Source organism: Dendrobates tinctorius, unplaced genomic scaffold (genome assembly GCF_039654945.1).
Source record: "Dendrobates tinctorius isolate UK_male_01 unplaced genomic scaffold, ASM3965494v1 ptg000144l, whole genome shotgun sequence".
Taxonomy (NCBI): domain Eukaryota; kingdom Metazoa; phylum Chordata; class Amphibia; order Anura; family Dendrobatidae; genus Dendrobates; species Dendrobates tinctorius.
The window spans coordinates 16,163,928-16,180,239 of NW_027361811.1; the positions used below are offsets into that span (position 1 = coordinate 16,163,928).

A 16,312-nucleotide genomic window follows, 5' to 3' on the forward strand; every position below is an offset into this window, starting at 1 on the left:
TAAATAAATACACGTGAACAGCCCCATCAACTATTCAAGGTGCAAGTTCTAGCTGTAGAATACGCGGAGAGAACTCGTACACTGAGAACAGATGTCTGAAAGAGCTCTTACAGAGACTAACCAATCTATTTATATAATAGCCTTGCAATGTTTTCATTTCCTGCTCTGTCCAGATGTCACCGTATCCCAGAATTGCAAGCGGAGGAAGTTCACCGACCGCCGTATTGGGACACCCAAGTGATGGGTGTCCCAATATGTAAACTGCTGCTGGTACCAACCTATTGCGTGCTACCACTAGCAGAACACCATTGCACCACACACTCTATACGCCGTATGCACCACACACACAACCTCTTGCGCGGTACCACCAGCGGAACACAGACGCACTGCGCCTGTGCGAATTCCGCCCAGACAATATTTGGCTAATCCCGGCGGCAGATGTGTCTACAGGCAGAGGAAGACGATCACATAAAAGGGGATTTCTCAAAAACAAAAAGTTCATTTTAAAAACTGTCTGTGTACAAAACATACCACATCTCCTGGGCAGGGGAGGAAGAAAAAGACAATACTGACATAACAGGAGATCACAGAGGATTCATTTTGTGAGGTAAAATATTTCACTGTTTTTAAACAATATTTTACCTCACAAAATGTATCCCCTGCTATTGTAATGTCAGTACTGTCTTTTGCTTCCTCCCCCGCCCAGGAGCTGTGGTATGTTTTGTACACGGTCAGACACAGGGGGGAGAGAGACAGAGCACAGGGGGGAGACAGCTCAAACAGCACAGCACATGAGGAGAGAACACAGCACAGGAAGGAGAAAGACAGCAGACAAGGGGGATAGCACATGGGGTAGACAAGTCAAAGAAGAAAGCACAGACGGGAGAAGTCAGCACATGGGGAAAGAGAGAGTGGATAGGTGGGTGAGCACATGGGGAAAGAGAGTGGATTGGTAGGTGAGCACATGGGGGGGGGGATTCACAACGCTGCAAGCCTGCCCCCATCATGACATTCCTGCCCTTCCGATGCGGTAGCATCGGGCCTCCATCTAGTGTGATTATAATCGGTAAAACTCTGAGAACACTTTACAGAGACAAAAAAAACCCTTAATTTATAAGATGTGGGTTTTTCATTAAAGGAAAGCTTGATTTCTATTTGCTATTTTTTTTTTTTTTAAAGCTAAACTGAAGACTGAGGACAATGGCTTAGTGCACGATAACGCATAGATGGGAGCCGTCCGCAGCTAGTTAGGGCAAAGCTGACAACCGGCGAATATACTGTGACACAGGCCAGAAATGACTGGATATTTACATAATTGTAGCCTAGCACGCCGCTCATGTTTTGGAAATACAACAAAACACAGTAACAATCTGACAAGCGTGGCATGGCTGAAATGTGGCCTTTGTGCAATCGCCGCCCCTACCGGCCTCTAATCCTCAGTAATAACCAGTATGAGAATCTTTCATCACAGCAGTGGTTTGTCCAACTGCAGAGAGAATGGGCCAGAGAGGAATTTGTGGTGGTTAGCTGGGAGGAGGAAGGTCACAAGTTAGAACTATTGTCTGATACTAATGTAATCCTTTTATTTTCTTCTATGAACTTTAAACATTTTCAACAGTGGGAACTGCTTGGTCACGGTTTGGATGCTCTCCCTTCCTAAAAATCAGTGCTTATACTTTGATATAATTACAGATTTAGGCAATCTTTCGCTCGCTTTGCGCTGTTAATACCCAATTTATGGCTTATGTAAAACAATAAGCTGTCTACTTAATGGCTTCTTAGTGCAATCACGGTTCAGTTTGTAATGCAAGAACATAGTATTAAAGGGTTTGTCTGGGGAAAATAAGTCATCACAAATGCACTGGACGATAAATTGTTGATCGGTACGAGTTTGACCGATCGGCAAAATGGGATATCTTCCAGCTCTATTAGAATGGAGTCGAAGTGTGTACGCTCATCCACGGCTCCATTCATTCCCTATTTATTCCCGCTACACTAGGCTTTTACAGGCAGCCCCACAGAAAACTATGGGGTCGCAACATTTGGTAAGAAGGATAAAAATTCCTCGATCTGCGATCAGGAACAGCTCGTTATCCCCGATCCCAGGGATAGGTGATAACTTGTTTTCACTGGTCAACCCCATGTAAAATATCTGTTCACATATTTACCTTTGCTGTACAGGTATTTTTAATAATATAGGAAGTGCTTCTGTGTGATATGTACGTATATCTTACATTGTGCCCAATGAGTGCAATACGCATAAAAGGCGTACACTGGGACCGTCGCAGAACGTTGTGAAGGAAATCTGATGAAATAGAGGCTTATGGTTGTGGGATCCTTTATTATCGGCAATTTATGGTAAATGTGCATTTAATACATTGTGTAATATGGCGTCTATATGGACAGCGTCTCCTCTTTTTCAAATTATCCACATACGTGTGACCTGCATATATCTAGAGCGACGTTAGGATGGGATCCTGCTCAAAAGTACCAATAAAGCTCCTAATTCAATAGGGCAAGATCCTATCAGACTAATATTAGTCAGGTACTAAGTGATACTACTTGTGCCTAAAGCTGCAGTAATTCACTCCTCCATATGCTACAAACAGTTTACACATGCCCTTATTTTTTCCAAAAGATAAACTGTAGGAAACAGGATAGTAGTACACGGATTATAAAAAAAGATTTGCTTTTCCGTGAAGCTGGACTACCTCCGATTGTGGGGTACAGGCGGATACACTGTCCATGCTCCGGGTCACAGCAATTACATGCAACATTGAGCTGGATTACTGCCTTCAATGATGTCCACATGCACAAAACTACTGGATTTTTTAGCCCTGCTTAATTCACAATAGGATACTAATGTGATCCAGTCTGCTGTTTTCAGTAGCTGGGCACTGTAATCGGTCTCTGTTTCTCTTACAGATAATCTGTCATCTGATTCACAGACCATCGGGCTGCGATTCATACTTCCTGCAGTTTGGGTACTAAGGGGAAACACATCTCTCCTCGAGGAGAGTGCCAAGCCGAAGACTTATTGGCCATGCAGTGCTCCTCTGGAAATTTCTATATGCAAATAGCCTCTACAAAAAGGAAAAGGACATGAACAATGGTGCCTCCTACTGGATGCAGAAATCCCAAAATTCAATATCGACCCTTTAACGAGCCTTGCCGTAATGACTTCGAATAAAAAGCCAAAACAAACTATTTGCAGACAATCGTTTTGGGGTATTTACCCCTCTTCACTCACCACAAGGAGACACCTTCCCCCTTTGGCCACCTGTCAGAGGCCTCTCACCTAACCTAACCAGAAATCCTGCTTTGCACTGAGATGGGGCAAACATCCCGAAACATGTGTCTGCAAATGGAGAACCTCTTTTGCCTTCTTATCCTTAGTCATGTGACTTATTACTACAGTTCTAGTCCACTTCCACGCTGAAGAGGCAATTTGCATATCAGAGACTAGCTGCAAGTAGTACAGCCACATACGGTACAGTTTTCTCAGAGGAAATATAGAATATTTTAAAGATACAGCTGTGGACCATAGACAGAGATGAGACTAGTCCGGCTCTTCTGCTGATTGACACGTCTATCTATGGGAGCAACTTGTCAATCCCCTGCAGCAGCACTGGAAAATGCTGTTTGGGGTTGGATTAGTGACAGCTTAACCCATAATTTCTCTGAAATGTCAGTGCTTCAGAGAAAAATCTACCCAGCTGTTATTGTGCAGCCAAATGATCAGTCATGCTGCAGAATGAATCAAGTCACAGGTTTCCTTTAAATTTATAATTTCATGTATATTAAGGCAATACATATCCAAAATGAGAACATTTAGCACTTTAGAGTAACCCCAATATATACATAGACAAATAACTAATCACACGGAGATGGTATTATGATTTTGAGCTCACAAAGCTTATTTAGGCTGGTTTCACATCAGCTTTTTTTGCGCAGTGCATCGTGCGCATGCGTACCTATGTTTAACATGGCGTACGCATGGTCTTGCGTTTGCTTGCGTTCGTCTACGTTTTCGTGCGCATGCGTTTTTTCAAGGTGTGCGTTCTAGAATCGCCGGACGCAACCTGTTGCATTTTTGGGTCCGCCAAAAGGCGTAAAAAAACCACATGCGCACGCTTGCGCACGGAATGCGTCAAAACAACGCATTTCAGTCTATGGGAACACAGGCGTGCGCATGGACATGCGTACGCATGCGTTTTAAGAGTAAACATAGCTAGAAACTGGTTAAAACGCATGTGCATGAAAAACGCAATCGCATGCAAAAACGCATGTGCGTTTTTGCATGCGTTTCTACTTGCCTTACTGGATAATGAAACTTTTATATACTCTGTATGACAACTTCATACAGTTTTCAAGATATCTGCCTGAAAGGGAACCTTTATTGCTTACATGAAATGAACATGGGATGATCACACAGATGCACGGCTTTGGTACAGCAGAGCTCTGAGGACTGCAGTGTAACGGACCAGGACAGAAATTCATCCTCTGGATGCAAATAATTAAGGCTCCCATTCAATGAAGACAAGCAAAGATCTATTCATTATACAACAAATACATGCTTTATTTAACACCTCTTTAAAATGAAAACTCAGATCTGAGTGGGGCAATTTAAGATTATTAATGCCAATCATTATAGCTGACGCAACGAGAGATACGCGAGGCCAGACTAAGGCTACTTTCACACATCAGTTTTTTGCCGTCAGGCAGGATCCGGCTTTTTTTAGAAAAAACGGATCCGGCATAAATTTTGGAGAACTGTAGAAACGGATCCGTTTTTTTGCTGGATCCGTCTCTGTTCCTGGAGGCTGGCCAATTGGATCTGAGCATGCGCAGACTTAAAAAAACCGGATCCGGTGGCTGGATCCGTCTTTTTCTGGATCCGGCGCATTCCGGCGCCCATAGACTTTCATTGTAGCAAAAAGCTGGAAGCGCCGGATCCGGCGCTTCCGGCTTTTTCGCCGGAGACAAAAAACGTTACAGTAGCCGTTTTTTCCAGAGGAAAATATATATACATATATATACACAGTGCCTACAAGTAGTATTCAACCCCCTGCAGATTTAGCAGGTTTACACATTCGGAATTAACTTGGCATTGTGACATTTGGACTGTAGATCAGCCTGGAAGTGTGAAATGCACTGCAGCAAAAAAGAATGTTATTTCTTTGTTTAATTTTTTTTTAAATTGTGAAAAGTTTATTCAGAGGGTCATTTATTATTCAACCCCTCAAACCACCAGAATTCTGTTTGGTTCCCCTAAAGTATTAAGAAGTATTTCAGGCACAAAGAACAATGAGCTTCACATGTTTGGATTAATTATCTCTTTTTCCAGCCTTTTCTGACTATTTAAGACCCTCCCCAAACTTGTGAACAGCACTCATACATGGTCAACATGGGAAAGACAAAGGAGCATTCCAAGGCCATCAGAGACAAGATTGTGGAGGGTCACAAGGCTGGCAAGGGGTACAAAACCCTTTCCAAGGAGTTGGGCCTACCTGTCTCCACTGTTGGGAGCATCATCCGGAAGTGGAAGGCTTATGGAACTACTGTTAGCCTTCCACGGCCTGGACAGCCTTTGAAAGTTTCCTCCTGTGCCGAGGCCAGGCTTGTCCGAAGAGTCAAGGCTAACCCAAGGACAACAAGGAAGGAGCTCCAGGAAGATCTCATGGCAGTGGGGACATTGGTTTCAGTCAATACCATAAGTAACGTACTCCACCACAATGGTCTCCGTTCCAGACGAGCCCGTAATGTACCTTTACTTTCAAAGCGTCATGTCAAGGCTCGTCTACAGTTTGCTCATGATCACTTGGAGGACTCTGAGACAGACTGGTTCAAGGTTCTCTGGTCTGATGAGACCAAGATCGAGATCTTTTGTGCCAACCACACACGTGACGTTTGGAGACTGGATGGCACTGCATACGACCCCAAGAATACCTTCCCTACAGTCAAGCATGGTGGTGGCAGCATCATGCTGTGGGGCTGTTTCTCAGCCAAGGGGCCTGGCCATCTGGTCCGCATCCATGGGAAGATGGATAGCATGGCCTACCTGGAGATTTTGGCCAAGAACCTCCGCTCCTCCATCAAGGATCTTAAGATGGGTCGTCATTTCATCTTCCAACAAGACAACGACCCAAAGCACACAGCCAAGAAAACCAAGGCCTGGTTCAAGAGGGAAAAAATCAAGGTGTTGCAGTGGCCTAGTCAGTCTCCTGACCTTAACCCAATTGAAAACTTGTGGAAGGAGCTCAAGATTAAAGTCCACATGAGACACCCAAAGAACCTAGATAACTTGGAGAAGATCTGCATGGAGGAGTGGGCCAAGATAACTCCAGAGACCTGTGCCGGCCTGATCAGGTCTTATAAAAGACGATTATTAGCAGTAATTGCAAACAAGGGTTATTCCACAAAATATTAAACCTAGGGGTTGAATAATAATTGACCCACACTTTTATGTTTAAAATTTATTAAAATTTAACTGAGCAACATAACTTTTTGGTTTGTAAGATTTATGCATCTGTTAATAAATCCTGCTCTTGTGTGAAGTTTGAAGGCTCTAACTTATTTGCATCTTATCAAACCTGCTAAATCTGCAGGGGGTTGAATACTACTTGTAGGCACTGTATATATATATATATATTTCTCTTTCTCTGGGGCCGTAGGAGGATTTTTTTCTCTTTTAATGGAGATTAAGCAATTGTCTGATCGTGTTGAGCAGCTCGCTCCTGCAGTGCGGGGAATTTCCGCCTAACTCGCTCAATTACCTGCTGTTGAACCAAAAATCCCTACTCCTGATGTGTTTTCTGGGGATCGGTCTAAATTTTTAAATTTTAAGATTAATTGTAAACTATTTCTTGCCTTGAAGCCTAACTCATCGGGAAGCTCTGCGCAGCAGGTTAAAATTGCCATCTCCTTGCTGCGGGATGATCCCCAGGATTGGGCCTTTTCTCTGACACCTGGAAATCCTATTCTGACTAATGTGGATGCATTTTTTTCAAGCCTTGGGGTTGTTGTATGATGAACGTAATGCTATTGATGAAGCTGAGAAAACCCTATTGGCATTGAACCAGGGTCAGGATTCTGCAGAGTTATACTGTCAAAAATTGCAAAAGTGGGCGGTCCTTACTACATGGAATGATGATGCCCTAGCAGCTCTCTTTCGGAAGGGTTTGGCAGAAACCGTAAAAGATGTTATGGTGGGATTTCCTGTTCCCTCTGGTCGGGATGATTCTATGTCATTAGCCATTCAAGTTGATCGGCGTTTACGTGAACGTAAAACTACACGAGAGGCATTGCCGCCTTTTGAACAAACGTCTGAACCCATGTGATGTGATGGGGTTTTGTCTAGGGTGCAACGTCAGGAGTTTAGAAGGCACGATAAGCTGTGTTTTTTCTGTGGAGACGCCTCTATTACTTTTTCTCTCTGCCCTAAACGAGAGAAACGTTTTGCGCACACATTTGCTGTGGGCAGTGTACAACCTAAGTTCCTTTTGGCAATCACTCTGATCTGCTCCTTATCTACATTTTCCGCTAAGGCTTTGTGGATTCAGGAGCAGCTTTCAATCTGATGGATTTGGACTTTGCTAAACGTTGTGGTTTTCCCATGATACCCCTGCGGACGCCTATCCCTTTGACGGAGAATAAACCCCAGTTTTGGACCCAGGTGATAATGCGGGTCGCCCCGGACCACCAAGAAAATTGTACATTTTTGATGCTGCACAATTTGCATGATACTATTGTTCTGGGTTTTCCCTGGTTGCAAACTCATAATCCTGTTTTGGATTGGAAATCTGTGTCTGTGGTGAGCTGGGGTTGTCAGCGTGTTCTTAATGACACTCCTGTTTTCTCCACCTCTCCCCAGTCTCATGATATTCCTGATTATTTGGCTGATTTTTCTGATGTATTTAGTGAGAGTAAGTCTGCGTCTTTGCCCCCTCATAGGAGTTATGACTCTGCAATTGAGTTAATGCCCGGGTGTAAACTTCCCAAGGGTCGGCTTTTCAACTTATCGGTACCCGAACATGATGCTATGCGATCTTATATCAAGGAGTGGTTGGAGACGGGGGGGGGGGGGGGGCGTATAATCTTATTCGCATCAAGCACGGGGATGAATGGAAGGCGGCGTTTAATACTCCGGAGCAACATTTTGAGTACCTGGTGATGCCTTTTGGGCTCACTAATGCCCCTTCTGTCTTCTAATCCTTTACGACCGATATTTTCCGGGACTTTGTGGAAAAGTTTTTGATCATTTATCTGGATGATATTTTGATCTTTTCCAGTGATTGGGATTCTCATGTGGAACATGTCCGGACTGTGTTCCGGATTTGATGATATTTTGATCTTTTCCAGTGATTGGGATTCTCATGTGGAACATGTCCGGACTGTGTTCCGGATTTGATGATATTTTGATCTTTTCCAGTGATTGGGATTCTCATGTAGAACATGTCTGGACTGTGTTCCGGATTTGATGATATTTTGATCTTTTCCAGTGATTGGGATTCTCATGTGGAACATGTCCGGACTGTGTTCCGGATTCTAAGGGAAAATTCCCTGTATGTTAAGGGATCGAAATGCCTCTTTGGTGTACAGAGGATTTCATTTTGTCTCCGTCGGCTATTGAAATGGACCCGGCCAAGGTACAGGCCATTTATGATCGGGTTCATCCCACTTCTTTGAAGGCTCTCCAGAAGTTTTTGGGTTTTGCTAATTTCTATCGTAAATTTATAGGTAATTTTTCTGGTATTGTCAAACCACTGACTGATCTGACCAAAAAGGGCGCTGATGTGGTGAATTGGTCTCCAGAGGCAGTCTCGGCATTTCAGGAGCTTAAGCGGAGATTCACTTCTGTTCCGGTTCTACAGCAACCTGATATCTCACTTCCATTTCAGGTGAAGGTAGATGCTTCTGAGATTGGTGCAGGAGCTGTTTTGTCCCAAAAAGATCCGATGACTTCTAAAATGAATCCTTGTGCCTTCTTTTCTCGAAAATTCTCCCCATCTGAACGCAACTATGACGTGGGGAATCGGGAATTGTTGGCCATGAAATGGGCATTTGAAGAGTGGAGACATTGGTTGAAGGGAGCTAGACATCAAGTTGTGGTCCTCACCGACCACAAGAATTTGATTTATCTTGACTCAGCCAAATGCTTGAATCCTAGACAGGGGCTAGGTGGGCCTTGTTTTTCACGCGTTTTAATTTTGTGGTCTTTTTTCTTCCGGGCACAAAGAATGTTAAGGCGGATGCCCTTTCTATGAGTTTCTTTGCTGATTCTCTTATTGTGAACGAGCCTACTGCCATTCTAGGTGAGGGGGTAGTTCTTTCCGCCATCTTGCCCGATTTGAGACGTGCCCTGGAGGAATTTCAGGAGGACAAACCTGAGCGTTGCCCTATGGGAAAATTGTATGTTCCTGACCAGTGGAGGAAGAGTAATGTCTGAAATTCATTGCTCCGCGTTGGCTGGTCATCCAGGTATTTTTGGTACCAGAGATTTGGGGATTCGGTCTTTTTGGTGGCCTGCCTTATCTCGTGATGTTAGGAATTTTGTGCAATCCTGTGGGACTCATTCTCGGTCTAAACCCTGTTCTCGTTCTAGTGGGTTGTTGATGCCCCTGCCAGTGCCCAAGAGGCCATGGACCAGGGTGGATTTGATTTAAATCTAACTGATTTAAATCACGATTTAAATCACTAGTCAGTAAGGCGTGCTTTAAATCAGTGATTTAAATCAAAGTTTCTACCTAAACTAGTTCTTGCTACTTTAACATGCAAGTAGATGAAGATTTTTAGAATCACTTTTTATATTACTGTTTTCTCCCCAGTTTAATGGGTTAATCATTCATATTTAGACACCACTGTTCTGTTGTACTTAGGAAGGAGAAAAATAATCCTGACATTAATAACAATTTAAATAGATTTATTCAACTGAAATAATAACATTACAGCATAAGTTATTTGCTTAAACAAACATCCATGTTTGTTAACTAATTTGGCTAAACAAAATATATATATATTTTAAGAAACTTAGACTGTCAGCCCAGCCGACACATGAAAAACTTAAATACTACTGTCCCTGCTGTCCTCTGTAGCTCACTTGTCGTCATCTTCTTCTTTGTTCCTATTCATAATCTGGAAAAGAAAAACAAGCTTTCCTGCTTTATTGGGTCCCAACCGATTTCTCAATTTAGAATGAATGAGTCCAAAGGAAGAGAATATTCTTTCAACGCCTGCAGAAGAAGCTACTGCTGTTAAAAGTGAAATCATTACTTGAACAGTCTCTAAATCCAAGCGCTTAAGTGACTTCCACCAGTTTACTGGTGTGACCTTCCTTAAAATATCTTCAGCAAACATATATTTCTTGAATGGTTCCCCCTTAGCTCTGAAGTTTATTATAGTTGGCATTAAAGATGGATGATTGCTGGATACCCATGTCATAGCTAACTCATCTTCCTCAGCACTTAGGTTTTGACCCTGATATTGGATATTGACAATATTTGCCAAAAAATGAGCTGGAGTCAGTGCTTGTCCCATTCGTTTGTTTACTGCTTGTAATTTAATTCTGTCCATGTGTAATTCTGTTTTTAAGTGTTCACTCAGTTTCTTCCAATAAAACAGCTATTTTTCTGTATTTTGTTTAAAGCTTGAGAGATGGGTTTCAGGAAGCTCAGCATATGTTCAACATTTCTCTTAAGCCCAATGTTGAGGATTTTGGCCGTGACAGTGCCATCTATTTTATCTCGATTTTCTTCACAAAGTGTCATCAGAATAGGCCAGTTTTTGATATACTGCTCAAAACAGTCCACCACAGAGTTCCATCTAACATCTTGTGGGAGCGTTAGCTTGGTTCCACCCATCCTTTTCAGAGCTGCTGCAGCAAAATGATTATTACGGAAGTATTTAGCAATTTCAACAACATTAGCCTTTATTTCTGGAACACTTAAGTCTTTGGCTAAGAGGTGCAGCAAATGAGCACTGCAACCATATGTTATTAGCAGCTTTGTATTCCCTCCCTGCTCTTCTAAATCTCTTCTCATCTTGGATACGTTTGCAGCATTGTCAGTGACCAAACTGCGTACTAGACATTTGAATACTTAGGTTAACAATTTTACCCTCCAGAGCTGTTGCACATTGCTCCATTTCTCTGTCATACACTTGATCCAGCAGTTTCCCTGCAACATCAGCTCTGCTGGGTGGACTGTATCCTGGTCTCAGTGACTGAACCATATTAATGAAATGTGGGTTCTCAGTCAGACGGAAAGAAGAGTTCGTTGCATAAATAAACTGGGCAATTTTTTCATCAATCAACTCTTTTTCTAATCTGCTAGTTCTTATCACAAACCTATCTATGGTGGTTCCAGGAGGTAAAGGTTTTTTCTTCCTTTTGGGTGATGGTGATATGTGGCTGTGGGTGTCTGATGATGATGCTGCTGCTGCTGCTAATGAAGCACTATCCTGGATGGATAACTCTGAAACTGTAGAACAGGATGATGGCGATCTTGGAGGTGGATAGTTTCCAGAATCCATGAATTCCCCTAAACAAAAAGTCAATGCTGTTATTTTATTGTTTATACAATTTCTGCTTATTGTACACAACACATCACTGCCCCTGCCCCAAAAGGAATATTTGTTTTTCTTCATAACTGTACCAAATGACAGTAACATGCAGTAATAATAAGAAATATAATTTTTCTCACACATGACAGTTCAGGATTCAATAAAAATGTTTACCAACCTGAAGATCCTGCCTGTTCAGAAATGTTTCTTTGGTCATCTTCATCACCGCACTTCTCATGATGTTGCCTCATTCGCGCCACCAGGCCTTGCATCTCTTTGTTGCATCGTTTGCATTTTGCACGCATGCCTGCCTTACCGATAGGCGAAGGAGATTCATTAAAATATTCCCAAACTGGGTCTCTTTTACGGCCTGCTGCCATTATAAGGAAAGAATGTAATAAACCTCAGATCGTACACACAAACAGATCCAGACTTGTCTGTCTGTGGCTATGCTGCAGTATTGTGCTCAAAGTTTCACTTTCATTTTCTTGTCTGCTTGCCCTTCCTCCTCCTCACACTTAGATTCACATTCTTCTTGTGTTGTGCAGATCTATTCCACTCCAAACAATCAGAAACATATTGTCTAACTTCTTGGACTTGGCACTGAAGGGGTTGATTCTGTATTCATAGGTTTGTAGAACAATAGGATTAAGGTCTTTTTCTCAACTCTGTTCATGTTGTAACATTTTTGCCGTGAAGAGGCTGGGACCTCTGCGGAGTCAAATTCAGTTTTGAGAACTGCGTAAGTAAAGCGAGCGTCTGTGATAATATAGGAGAGAAACTGCCCATTAATCCTACAGAAACCTCTGGAAGAAGAGCATGGCATTGTGAATGTTACACATATACAGCCTTTATTCTACTGAGTTAAACAACTCAGCTTTATCTCATGATGGAAGAACCTTTGGATGGTAAAATATTTTCCTCAAAAAGCAGTTTATTGAAAAAAATCCGATTTAAATCAAAAAAATCCGATTTTTTTGATTTTAAAAAAAAAAAAAAAACATTGATTTTTATCCACCCTGCCATGGACCCATATCTCAATGGATTTTATTTCTGATCATCCGGTCTCTCAGAGAATGACTTATGCGGGTGATCTGTGATTGATTTTCTAAGATGATCCATCTTGTACCACTCCCAAAGTTGCCATCTTCTTCAAAGTTGGTGCCCTTGTTCTTACAACAGGTGGTTCGGTTGCATGGGATTCCTGATAACATTGTGTCGGACAGAGGAGTCCAGTTTGATCTAGATTTTGGAGAACTTTTTGTTCCAATCTGGGAATTCAGTTATCTTTCTCCTCTGCGTTTCATCCTCAGACCAATGGGCAGACAGAACAAACCAGACTTTGGAGTCCTATTTGAGATTTTTTATATCTGCTGATCAGGATGACTGGGTCTCATTTTTTGCCCTTGGCCGAATTCGCGCTAAACAATAGAGCTAATTCTGCCACTTTGTCGCCCTTTTTCTGTAACTTAGGGTTTAATCCTAGATTTTCGTCAGGGCAAGTGGAATCTTCGACCTGCCCAAGTGTGGACACTGTGGTAGAGAGAATGCAGCAGATTTGGGACCAAGTGGTGGATAAGTTGTCCCTCTCTCAGGAAAAAGCCCAACGGTTTTCCAACCGGCATAGGACCATTGGTCCCCGGTTTAAAGTGGGTGATATGGTTTGGTTGTCGTCAAAGAATATTCCTATGAAGGTTGCGTCTCCAAAGTTCAAGCCAAGATTCATTGGACCTTATAAGATTTTGGAGATTCTTAATCCTGTTTCTTTTTGATTGGCGCTTCCAGTTACGTTTAAGATCCATAACGTGTTTCATAAATCTCTGCTGAAAAGGTTTGTGGAGCCAGTAGTACCTATGGTGGCACCTCCTGACCCTGTATTGGTTAAGAGATTCCAGTACTTGATCAAATGGAAGGGTTATGGCCAGGAGGATTATTCTTGCGTCTCTGCTTCTGGCATTCATGCCGATAGATTGGTTTGTGCCTTTCACCGGGCCCATCCTGATAGGCCTGGTTGTGTGGATGAGGGTTCGGTGACCCCTCCTCAAGGGGGTGGGAGGGTACTGTTGTGAATTCACTTTCTGGCCTACCTCTGGTTACTAGTGAAAGTAGTGGAGCTGGTTATATTGACAGAGGGGTCGCGAGTTCTCTTTCCGGGCTCCCTCTGGTGGTTACAGGAGGTAATGGAGCTGATCTAATTAACAGAGGTCTGCCACCTGATAATGAGGAGGACAATTGGACATTGGGAGTTTCTGATTGGATTTAAGACAGCCGACTCCCTCTAGCCGTGCTGGTGATTTTTCCTGCCTCCTGAGGTCTTAGTTTCCAGCTCAGTCCCTACACTCTCAAGCTAAGTGTTCTTTTGCTATTGTTCACATTTGATTTGGTTTTGTCTATTTCAGTTTTGTGTGGTCAGCCAGCCCCTTCTGGGGCTGTGCTGAATTTCCATCCTTATGTTACTGTTTGTGCCAGTTTGTTTTTGTCCCTTATTAGATTGGCCTCTCTCTGCTCTGTTTTCAGAATATACCAGAGTGCTCATATAGAGGGCGAAGACTAGTGACTTGTGTTTTTTCTATCAGACGTGTTGGGCATTTTTTGCAGGGTTTTTTGCATGATTGCAGACAGTGTCTTTCCTTTCCTGTCCTGTCTAGTTAGCTTGGGCCCCATCGTTTGCTCAGCCTATTTTCCTACCTGCATTTGTGTTTTCATCTTGTCTCACCAACAATATATGTTTGGGGGCCATCTATTCCTTTGGGGTCTGCTCTGGGGCAGTTTAGATTTCCCCTTTCTTGCTTTAGGCTTATTTAGTTCTCCGGCTGTGTCGAGGCGTCTAGAATCATCGTAGGTACGCTCCACGGCTACTGCTAGTTGTGTGGATAGGATCAGGGGTCTGCAATCCGCTTAGTTACGAACCTCTCTGGTTTTCTGTGGCTTAGCTTGGTCTTGCTTTCCTCCTCGGTGACCCAATCATAACAAAACAGCCTATATCACAACTTATGAACCCTATGTGATGTCATCCTCTTATATCTTGTGCCCTACACTGGTCAATGCATCGGGGTTTCCATCCAAATCCCAGAACTGAGACGGAACCTCGGAGAGAGCCATTAAGTTTAATCAGGCAGATGGAGTCACTTTGGCCTCTGTTCTAGCTCAATGGCTCAGGAGGAAAGTGCTTTCTAAATCTCGGTTCTGTAGGAATTCAAAGAAAACCGCAAAACAGTATTTTTTGCAAAACCCTACACCCCTACTATGCCGTGTAGTGTACTATTGAAAATTATCAGTGTAGATATCAGCACTCTATGCAGTACTGCACAAAAGTTTAGGCAGGGGCCAAAAAAATGCTGCAGCGTAAGAACGATTTAAAAAAAATAAAGGTTAATTGTTTCTTACTTTAATCAATTCAAAAAATGCAATGTGAATAAGGCAAAAGAAATCCAAAATCAGTATTTGGTGTGCCCACCCTTTCTCTACAAATATCTCAAGGGCTGTCACATTGTAGAAGGATCATCTTTATTCTCATTTGCACAAGGAAAGAGTAGAAGCAATGGAATGAAACTGAATGGGAGGAGACACAGATTAGATCTTAGAAAAATCTTTTTGACAGTTAGAGTGATCAATGAGTGGAACAGGCTGCCACGAGAGGTGGTGAGTTCTCCTCCAATAGAAATCTTCAAACAGAGGCTGGACAGACATCTGTCTGGGATAATTTAGTGAATCCTGCTTTGAGCAGGGGGGTGGACCAGATGACCCAGAAGGTCCCTTCCAACTCTACCATTCTATGATTCTATGAAAACAACATCACCTGATACAGAGTTTTTGAAGAAAAATAGGCAAGGAGGTTGCTCAAACCATCTTCAAGAACTAAACACTGAACTTATGTGGATGAATGCTTGAGTGTCTCTTCATGTAATTCCATACAGACTGGAGGATATTGAGATCATGGCTCTGTGGGAGTCCCATCATCACTTCCAGGACTCCTTGTTCTTCTTTACACTCAAAAAATTTCTTAATGACATTGATTGTATGTTTGGGGTCTTTGTCCTGCATCAGAATACACTGGGAAACATCCACGATGCAATACAATAAGGGAGGCATCTGATTAAGCATCTGCCTGTATTTCTCGTCATCATTAATTCTAACAAAATTCCCAACTTCATTTGCTGAAATGCAGCCCCAATCTTGTAAACAACCTCCATCAAGATTCACTGTAGCCTGCAGACATTCATCATTGTACCCCTCTCTAGCCCTTCTGTTACAGTCTAATATTTCATATTTTGACTCTTAGTCAAGAATACTTGCTGCCATTGTTTGCCACCCCAGTTCTAAGTTTTCATGCATAGTCGAGTTACTTGGCCTTGCTTCCAAGTTATGGCTTTTTGGATGCAATTCTTCTTTAAGACCTCATCTGGCCAGACTTCTCCAAACAGTAGATGGATATTGCTATGCCCCACTGGATGCTGCCAATTCTGAGCTGATGGCACTGCTGGACAGCAAGGGGAACAAAACATGATGCATTTTTCATCTGCTGCCCTTAGTTTCCTTGGTTGACCACTGTATATGGTTGTCAACATTGTCCTTTTCTTAGTACTTCTTCTAAAGAGCTTGAACATGCACAACTTGAAACCCCAGAATGTTTTAACATTTTTGCCTTGGAGAGATCTTGATGATGCAGTATAATTACCTTGCGTATTATTGCTGCTCATGGTCTTGCAATGCTGTCTGATCTGTGACATGAAAGAGGAACAAGGAGTCCAGG

The 16,312-nt window shown here is 42.7% G+C and overlaps 1 protein-coding gene across 13 annotated transcripts in view; it reads right to left on the reverse strand.

Moving 5' to 3' along the window:
* Positions 1 to 16,312, reverse strand: part of LOC141049516 (transducin-like enhancer protein 4) — a 188,951-nt gene that overhangs the window by 9,331 nt on the left and 163,308 nt on the right. The gene's annotated exons all lie outside the window — the stretch shown is intronic.